Raw genomic sequence first — 9,810 nt, 5'->3', positions numbered from 1 at the left:
TCGGGGTTCATAATCTCTCTTAACCAGTCTTCCACGAATTTGGTCGGGTTAGCTCCCTCGCTGCGTTCCAGATCCTCAAGATGCATGGAGTGTGCAGTCTGCTGGGGGATCAGATCAGCCAACGCGAGTTTATGCTCAGCCACTTTTTCTGACAGTTTTTTGTGGCCATCTGTCAACAGTGAGAGGCCCGTTGACATCGTGTCCATTCTCGTTTCAAGTGCTTCTCTGGAGGCCCTGATTTCCGTAAGAATAAGGTCCAGTTTGGCTTCCTGCGCCCCCAGACCCGTCGGAGTAATGATGTCTTCATTGGAGGAGGCCAGGGTATCCTCCGAGCCAGAGGAGGGGACCACCGTGCGCGGCGCTGGGTCAGTTCGCCGGAGTCCGTTTCGCACCATCGCGCAGTTTGATTTCTTCCGTTATGCAGAAACTCCGCGTCGCGTGGGTTCACCAGTCCACCAGCAAGTGCCCCCACCGAGCGCACCTCCGAGTTGAGCTCGGGCCAGGGCAGTCCCACCACTGGCTTCAGCCGATCTGCCGCTGTGCCAGTTGGCGCTCCCAGTCTCACTCGGTATTCACTGAAGTGTTTATAACTGAAAAAATGATAGCGCCTAAGGGGCTTCTCCCTGCACCGTCGAGAGGCGCGCAGTGGTGCGGCGCCCTCTGTCCTGGTTTTATCTCCGTGTAAGGCGGGGGAGAGGCGAGGAGCGTTCCGACCACACCAGCCCCGTGTGCTCCGATCACCAAGTGAGTTAGCGGGTGTAGTCTATGTGGTCACTCCGCCAGTCTTTGGGCCTCAGCAGCCAGACAGAGCTCACCGTCACCACGGGGCAAGGGCCGCCGTCTTCGTCCGTGGGCGTGTCCTGTACGGGCGTTCCGCTGCGGGTCTGCTATGGTCACCGGGCCCTGTTCCTCTCCGTATGGTACGGTCAGGCTCCGCCAACTCTGCCACGGTCCGGCCCCGGATGTTTGGCCTCCTGGGGGGGGAAGCAAGGGGGCACGCTTCCCTCTGTGACTCGCCGCCGCTGTCGGGTCCCGACTTCCAGGGTGCTGCTGGTCTCGCGCTGATCGACCACGAGGCAGCGCAATCGATACCCCCGAACCAGCGATTACAGGGGAACGCGGGGGGGCGCTCCACAACCCCCGTAGTATTTCAGCCGGAGCTTCCGTTTATTATGTTCCGAGGGGGGGCGGGCCCGCACCCCTCCTGATCCCAGTGCACTTCCGGTCCGCCGAAGTTTTCACTGTGGGCCGGGGATGTCCTCCAGTTTTCAGGCCTCACCGTCACTCCAGAGCGGAGTTACCGCCAGTCAGCTCTCTAAGATCGAAACTTCTCTCTCTCTCGGTCGGCAGATACCCCTCTTCCAGTATGGTCAGGGAAGGGGTTATTTGGTGCCAAGATAGCAGGATAAATATCAAAAACGGGGGTTTTTAGACGGAGCTAGTCCGGCTCACGTCCTACATGCTCAGCTGCTAGCCACGCCCAGCAAAGACTTGATTATCTCTTGCTTGACGTCATTTGGCCCAGCCCAGCCTATCTGACTTTAACATATTCTAAACAGGCTTGCATTAAGGCAGAATCCACGCATGTTTACACCTTGTGCTAAATGCTCAATGACAATGCAAAAACAATTTCTACTGTTGACCTCTCACTGTGTTTGTTTCCATATAGAAATGTGGTGACCTTTTCTGTGATATCTATACTAATTATTGATGTCCTGTCTAGAGTGTATCTGCCAAGAAATATAATCTATTTATGTATTTTATCCCAGCTAAATTGACCATGCAACATTCATATTTGTTTACTAAAACTAATGTGCACTATGACCTATGCATTTTTATAGAACCCATAGTTATCTTTTTCAGCATATCCATTTGTTAGGCCTAGGCTAGTAGAATAGAATAGAACAGAATAGAAAGAGGATTTGTAGAGCGTGATAGTTACCCTCAGGCGTCCTAGCGCTAACAGAGTCGTGAGCAGGAACGGACACAGATGGATTAGTTCACTACTTACAGAGGTTTCAAACTATCCCTCACCTGAAATGTTTGTATTGGGGTTTGGGATTTTATATGTGTATATGTGTCTATAAAATGTATTTCTATTATTTCCCTACATCAGTCCCCCGCAAAGGATTCTTCAACTATTTTTCCCACCTTCTCATCTACTAGGGGATGATCTTATTCTCATGTGAGGCGATGATTCCCCGACCCCGACCAGGAGGGCGCCCTCCCCCTCGTGTACCTTGTCCGGCACCCCCGGGACTGTCTTCAAGACGCGAAAACGCCGCAACCAAGGCAGGAAGCCGAACACCAGCCATCACCAACGAAACCCCGCCCTTCTCTCTCCCACAGGAACCAACCAGAACGACAGGGCCAGAGGAACCTTATCACAAAGACCCCGGAAGTCCCGCCCCAAAGGCAGAGCCAGCACAGGATAAAAACAGGGATTCAACACAACACGTCGTCGGAGTTTCGTGGCAGGACCCTCTGGCTGGAGACGGAGAAGGAGAACAGACGTGCGAGGACGAAGTGTGGACCGAGGAGTGGTGGAGTCCCTTGGAGGTGGCTGGAGAGCGGCCGTAACTCGGAGGAGAGTTACGGTGGACCGCGTGAGTGCCTTTTTTCTCCTTTATCCCTACTCATTAGGAGTCCGTGTTAAAGTCCCTGTACATATCCCCTCTCTCCATAGTCTCACCGCCCCTGCACTGTATTATAAGTATACAGCACTTCACTCGAAGACCCCTTCCGTCCCTCTCACGCCCCACCCCAGCACCCTCTCTATCTTCCCGACCTGTATTCCGTCCTCCCGGTACCTTCCTTCCCGCACTGTCGCTTTCCGCCCCTTCCTGCACAACCCGGGTGTCGGTAAACAGTTGAGTCTCGGTACTTGCTGGATAGGACTAACGGTCCCTTGTTTTTCCTCTCTTCCGGTCCTCCTGGGAACCTCCCCGTCACCGGAACCTTCCCCGGACCATCGCTGGACGCCGAGTACCAAGAGAAGCACCGACCCAGAGACCATCGCCTGGAGCTACATCTTCCGCCTCTTGGAGCTCTCTGTACTGTACAGCCGTAATAAAAGCAAACTATTGCCCATTACATACGGCCTCCTCGCCTGTTTTTCCGGCCCGCTACACCCACTCCACTACATCTCACTACTCTTTCCCTCGACATCCTTAGCACTTTTCCTAACCATGAAGGCTCCTCCAATTTTAGCTTTCATCCTTTTACAGCATGCTATTATTACCTGAAAAATAAGGCATGTCAAGAGCAATATCACAAGAAAAGGCAACAAGGCCTTAAACAACCCAAACATCCAGGATGGCACCAATTCAAACCAGGCCTTGAACCACCCGTCAGGGGCACCCCCTTCATCAACCATTTTCTTGTGTAGGTCATGCAATGTCTGAATGGCCTCAGTCAATGTCCCATTATCCGCATCATTGTCCAGCCCATAAGTACAGCAAGCCAACCCGAACTTCTTACAAACCACCTCCTCCCATGGCTGTCATTAAGTCCAGTACATTTCTGTGCTGCATTACCATCAGTCTAAGGGCTCGGAGTTCTTCCTTGATAGCATTGAATCCATCTTCAGTTGCATTGATTGTCTTCACTAACTCTCAATGTGTCATTTACAGCCAGCAGGCAGTCGCTTTTGCCTGAACTAATGGTAGGATGCTCCCAAAAAAGAGATGGGCATTGTTGAATAGTCTTTATTCTTTGGGACGTCTTTCCAAACTGCAGTACCATAGTATTATGCAGTTCTTTTTGTCTGGTGCTGATTAAACACGGCTCTTGGACAGCCCATGGGATAGTCAGATAACTGGGAGATACTCACACCTGGTATCACCAGGATAGAATCATGAAGGGAGTAGAGGCCATTCCAGTTCAGGGGTAGTTGCACAGGAAGCCGGGCTACAGACATCCAATAGTGATCTATCAGGTTGGAGGTGCTGCCCTGCATATCATCATTGTAGGTGGTGATCTTGCAGTTGAGGTTGCTCCCCACCTTTACTGTCTCATTTACTCTGAAACAAAAGTAAATTGTGTTCATTTCATTCCTGTTCTAGTGTGCTTGCTAATTCCTGTCCATGTATATCTCTGTATGTTTGCATCCCAAATTTCTTGACTTTGGCCTATTATCTTATCAAATCTTAGGTGACAATTTGTCTTGGTACCATCCCATAATGATATTACTCTACACGTGAGCTTGGCTCCAGTGTGCCATTTGTCATGGGCAATAACTAATCCTGTAATGCTAAGACATGGTCTGCTCACCCAATCAGGGGGTAGAGGGTTAACTAAATAGTCACTACTGTCAAACGATGGGCAAGTCTTTCCAAACATTCCTCGGTGTAATACCCCTTTTGCCCACTCTGTGTGAGCCCTCTTTTGCCCTGCCTTCTTCATTCAAGATATCTCTTCCTTTATCTCTTGGTTTTCTGTCAGGACTTCAAGGGTGGTGTCAAATCTAGTTGCGTTAACTCGTGCAGTTACTGCGCTGGCACGAGTTAGTTGTAGCTGCGCTTATGTTCTGCATAAAAGAGGTGCAGGAGACAGTGAGTAATATTTAGGGATACCTCTTTAGGGAGATGCAATCTGTCCACTGCAGCAGCATGGGGGATGAGGGAGCATACATAACAGCTGGTGTTGGATGCGGATGTGTATATGCTATACATGTGCTGCTGGAACCACATATTCTCAAATAAAGCAGTATGGAGAGGGTGATGGTCAGTATCTTTATCAACAGTTCTGCACATGCGTGTAATAGTTGATGTAGGATCAAAGGAATAAAAATGCACTAGAGCTAAGAATAGCATTATTAATTTACCTAGAAGGAAAAACAAACAAATAATAAACGGCTTAAAAGAAGTATTGTCTATTGTTTGACTGACTGATAAAATTGTAAAGCGTGCGATTGCAGAGGCGTCTTGGCGTTGAGGTGAGTAGATACCGATGCCCATGCTCACCAACCTAATAGCTTAGGGAAAAAGCCAGGTCTTTGTCAGTTTCCTAAAAATAGACCTATTCGATTGTAGTCTAGTCGTGGACGGGAGGGAATTCCAGAGTTTGACTGCTCGTGGGAGAAGCTCTTGCCACCCCATCTGGCTTTTTTTCATCTTAGGGACCAGTAGGAGTCCTGTGTTGGCTGACCTAAAACTGTGTTGCAGCGTATACCAGGAAAATAAGTGTTGAATGTCCTTGGCTCCCCCTCCATAAAGAGCCTTATGTACTAGACAGAGGGCTTTGAAATCCACTTGCTGCCGGTCTGAGAGTCAATTAAGCTGTTTAATACTGGCAGACTTGGGATGATGTTTAGGGAGATCTAACAGCATGGGAGCTGCCACATTCTGTAAGGACTGCAGTTTGGCAATCTGGCCTTTATCTGTTCCCAGGTATAAGGTGTTGTCATAATCAATTCTTGAAAGGACAAGAGCTCCAATAACCGTTTTCTTAAGGGTTAGTGGGATAAATGGCAGGATTTTGCACAATACTTTCAGAGTAAAGAAGCAGGTGGAAGATATTTCATTGATTCGTTTTGCCAGCTTGAGTACATTTTCGAACATGAATCAGAGGTTTCTGGCCTTAGTCACAGGAATAGGACAGTTCCCAGCCTCGGAGGGCCACCATAGTTGGCTCTATACAGAAGGACTCTGCCCAAACTCGATGACCTCAGTCTTTTCAGTATTGAGTTTTAGAAAGTTTGTGTTCATCCAGGCCATGACTGCAGTTAGACAGTTACGGAACCTGACAGCAGTGACGTCCACCCTTTGCGTGACTGATACCACTATCTGGGTATCATCTGCATAAGAGACTAAGGTGAGACCATGATCTTTGATTAATCTTGCCAGAGGGGTGACATATATGTTAAACAGCATTGGTGACAATGATAGAGGACGGCTTTACTCATGTTGCTTCTCCTGTTCTAGCCCCTCTTTTTCCTGTTCAGTGTCCAAAGGGATGGATGGCATGGTCGGGGCTAGATGACGTCTGTCAGATGAATCAGGTTTTGTGGCTTTTACCACTGTAATCGTTCTTTCAGTCATGTGGAAGGGTCCATTAAATCTGATATCCTTCCACTTTTGCCCAAACTTTCGGATGTAAACCAAATGCAATAGAGTTTGTTGGTCATCTACAGAAGGTGTGTGGGCGTGGTTGTCGGTTGTACGTGTGACCTAGTTAGAGAAGAACTTTGTAATCTTTTTTAACTTAGACATATATACATTCATTTCAGTTTGTACAACTTCAGGTGAACTCTCAGTCTCCAACTTATGCCTAGTTGATGGCACAGATGTGCTCACTGTTGTGCCTGATATAATCTGATGAGGAGTCAAATGGTGTTCTGATCCTGTAGTGTTTCTCAAGGTAAACAGTGCTAGAGGGAGACTGTACAGCATTTTCTTTTTAAATGTCACACACAGTTTACTTATTTTATACTTGAGTAGGCCATTAAGGCACTCCACAATACCATTGCTTTGGGGATGATAAGCTGAGGGCAGTTTATGCATTATTCCCAACAAGGTGGTGAGATGGGAGAAGATATTATTTACAAAGTGGGTGCTATTGTCGGATCTGATCCCCTCAAGAATGCCCCTCCAGGATATTACCTCGCAGATCATAAAAATATCAGTAGACTTGGCATCACAGTGGACAAAATGTCCTGCTTTGAGCCACTTTGAGAATGGGCAGACTACAACTATGAGGTAGCAGTAAATGTTACATCTGATAATCATATCAATGCAGTCAATGTGCAGTTCCTTAAACAGTCCATGTGATCGGAATATTGTAGAAGCTTTCACCTTAATGGGAGGACTTGGTGAATAATGCTAAACCAACAGTTGATGGACAGAATGCAGAACAATGTCATACATTCACCCCAGTACAGAGATCTGGGCCTAAATCTATCGTTTTTTTGCACTCCACACCACCCCAGTTCAGACATGGCCATATGCAAATCAGCCTTGACCCTGTGCCTCATGGGAACAGTCCAGCCCGAACTGCCAAGCCATGTCTTTCCTGGACTGGAATCAAGCATCCTAGGACCGGTTTCTGGCTATCAGCCGTCTTCAGCCAGGATAGCTTGACTCCAGTGGTGTGAAGAGCATGGGACTCACGTCTGAGCATACCCATCCCACTCAGGGTGACAAATGCAAAACCAACTGTTGATGGACAGAAGGCAAAACAATGTCATACATTCACCCCAGTACAGAGATCTGGGCCTAAATCCATCGTTTTTTTGCACTCCACACCACCCCAGTTCAGACATGGCCATATGCAAATCAGCCTTGACCCTGTGCCTCATGGGAACAGTCCAGCCCGAACTGCCAAGCCATGTCTTTCCTGGACCGGAATCAAGCATCCTAGGACCGGTTTCTGGCTATCAGCCGCCTTCAGCCAGGATAGCTTGACTCCAGTGGTGGAATGCCAGAAACCGGTCCTCGGAAGCTTGTTTCCGGTCCAGGGAAGGCATGGCTTGGCAGTTCGGGCTGGACTGTTCCCATGAGGCACAGGGTCAGACTGATTTGCATATAGCCATGTCTGAACTGGGGTGGCAGAGTGGGCTAAAGAACGGTGATGGATCAAACCCAGATCTTTTGACTGGGTGTGAGTGTTTGATTGGTTCAGATGCTCCGTCCATCACCACCCCCTTTTGTACCGCTTTGGCCGCCATAAGTGTGGCAGGGTATGCTCAGACGTGAGTCCCTTGCTCACTTTGCCAATGGATTCAAGCAAGCAGGCCTGAAGACGGTTGGAATGCCAGAAACCGGTCCTCTGAAGCTTGTTTCCGGTCCAGGGAAGGCATGGTTTTGCAGTTCGGGCTGGACTGTTCCCATGAGGCACAGGGTCAGACTGATTTGCATATAGCCATGTCTGAACTGGGGTGGCAGAGTGGGCTAAAGAACGGTGATGGGTCAAACCCAGATCTTTTGACTGGGTGTGAGTGTTTGATTGGTTCAGATGCTCCGTCCATCACCACCCCCTTTTGTACCGCTTTGGTGAATAATGCTGGCACACCGTACAGGTGTATATGTACATTTTAATCATCTCATGTATGTTGGGGACAAACCAATCTTGGTGTATTTGGAGTGACATGTTGTCTCTGGCAGTATGTGAAGGATGATGTAACTGGTTTAGAGCTATCAGTAACAATGCTTGGGACATGACAGGCTTTCCTGTTTATATCTGTCTATATATTAAATCTGTTCCTGTCTGTGTGCATACTCTAGCTTCCCACAACTGTTTCTCATGCTCTTAGGGCACGTTCTTGTATCTCCCTAAGGTGCAGATAAGCTGTCTCCGTGTAATTATTTGATGCAACCAAAAGGTCTGATGGTGTTGATGTGTCGCTAGCTATTAAAACTGTGGTGTGTGTGTCACTAAGGGGGCGCTTTGCTGCATCTTTGGCTGCCCAATCAGCCAGGACATTTCTCCAGGTAAAAAAATTCTGAGCACTTGTGTGGGCTGCATACTTCACCAATGCGACTACATGTTGCATTGTTAAGTCTTGTTTTTAAGTCCTCCAAAAGGGGACGGTGCATGACGGGACTTCTTTCAGACTTGAGGAATCCATGTCTGCTCCACTGCATGATGCTAGATTGCATTGCTGTGGTAAAATAGGCTGAATCAGAGTATACTGTTATTATTTCTCCATCCCCTTGTTTGACAACCGCCACTAAAGCTACTAATGCATAAACTTGGGCTGAATACTGGGGTGGCAAAGGTATCTGTTCTGTTATCTATAGTGTGTCTGAGGAGTCATGCTGCATCGCTCTGACCACTGCAGCACCTGTATGTCTTACTCCTGTATTCTGATCTATTGTGGAAGACCCATCCACAAAATATACAATGCTACATGGAAGGGGGTCTTCTGTTGCTTGGCTACACTCATCTGGAGTATATGTGGCCCAGTCATGGACATCATCGTCTGTGTCTGAAATGGGCGTGCAGAGAAGGTAGCAGGGTTTACTGTGTGACATTTAACTACCTTCAGGGATGGCATTGATAATATTATTTCACAGCTTGATACTCTGTGTTTTCAGTGTTGTTTTAGCGTTCTAAATTATTGCAAACACTGCATGTTCAGCATACAGTGTCAGAGGTGCATCCATGACAATGGGAGCACCTTTTTCGACTACAAAGGCTGCTGTAGCTAGCACTTCTTCACAAGGGTAATGGCCTTTCATGACAGAATCAAGTAAGCCACTAAAATACACAATTGGTTTGTGGCCTAAAGGATACTTTTGGGTCAGAACAGCTATCATCAACTGCCCATTTCGGTGGCAATTCAGGAAAAACTCTTTATTGTGGTCTGGTGTTCCTAATACTGGTGCATTTGTTATCTCTGTGTGCATTTGTTATCTCTGTTTTTAACTTGCTAAATTTTTGTTTAATATCTTTAGTACTTGTTATCCTGACTATCCGTGTTTTAGCCTGTTTGATAGATGCAATTGGGGATATTAAAGTACTTTAATTAAAAACCCATTGTTTGACATAATAACATAAGCCCAGAAATGTGTGCATTCCTTTCACAGTCTCAGGTTCTGTCATCTTTTGGCTAGATGCTGATCTTTTGGGTGTAACTCGGTGGCCAGAGGCTGACAGCAGGTGTCCCAAGTATTGAACTTCTTCGTGACAGTACTGTAATTTGTCCCTGTCCACCTTGTATCCTTGTTGAGCAAGAGTGCACAACAGGGACACAGTGTCTTTTCTACACTGTTCTTCTGCCGGACTACAGATCAATTGGTCATCGACATACTGCAACACTATGCTGTCACATTGAAAATTGGTGAGGTCTTCTTGACGGTCCTATTAAAG

At 47.6% G+C, this 9,810-nt stretch overlaps 1 pseudogene; it reads right to left on the bottom strand.

The window, feature by feature from the left end:
* Window positions 1–3,139: 3,139 nt before the first annotated feature.
* LOC144752498 (uncharacterized) lies at window positions 3,140–8,972 on the bottom strand (annotated as a pseudogene).
* Between the last annotated feature and the right edge of the window lie 838 nt (window positions 8,973–9,810).

Source organism: Lissotriton helveticus, chromosome 5_1 (assembly GCF_964261635.1).
Source record: "Lissotriton helveticus chromosome 5_1, aLisHel1.1, whole genome shotgun sequence".
Taxonomy (NCBI): domain Eukaryota; kingdom Metazoa; phylum Chordata; class Amphibia; order Caudata; family Salamandridae; genus Lissotriton; species Lissotriton helveticus.
This window is presented reverse-complemented; position numbering and strand designations above follow the sequence as displayed.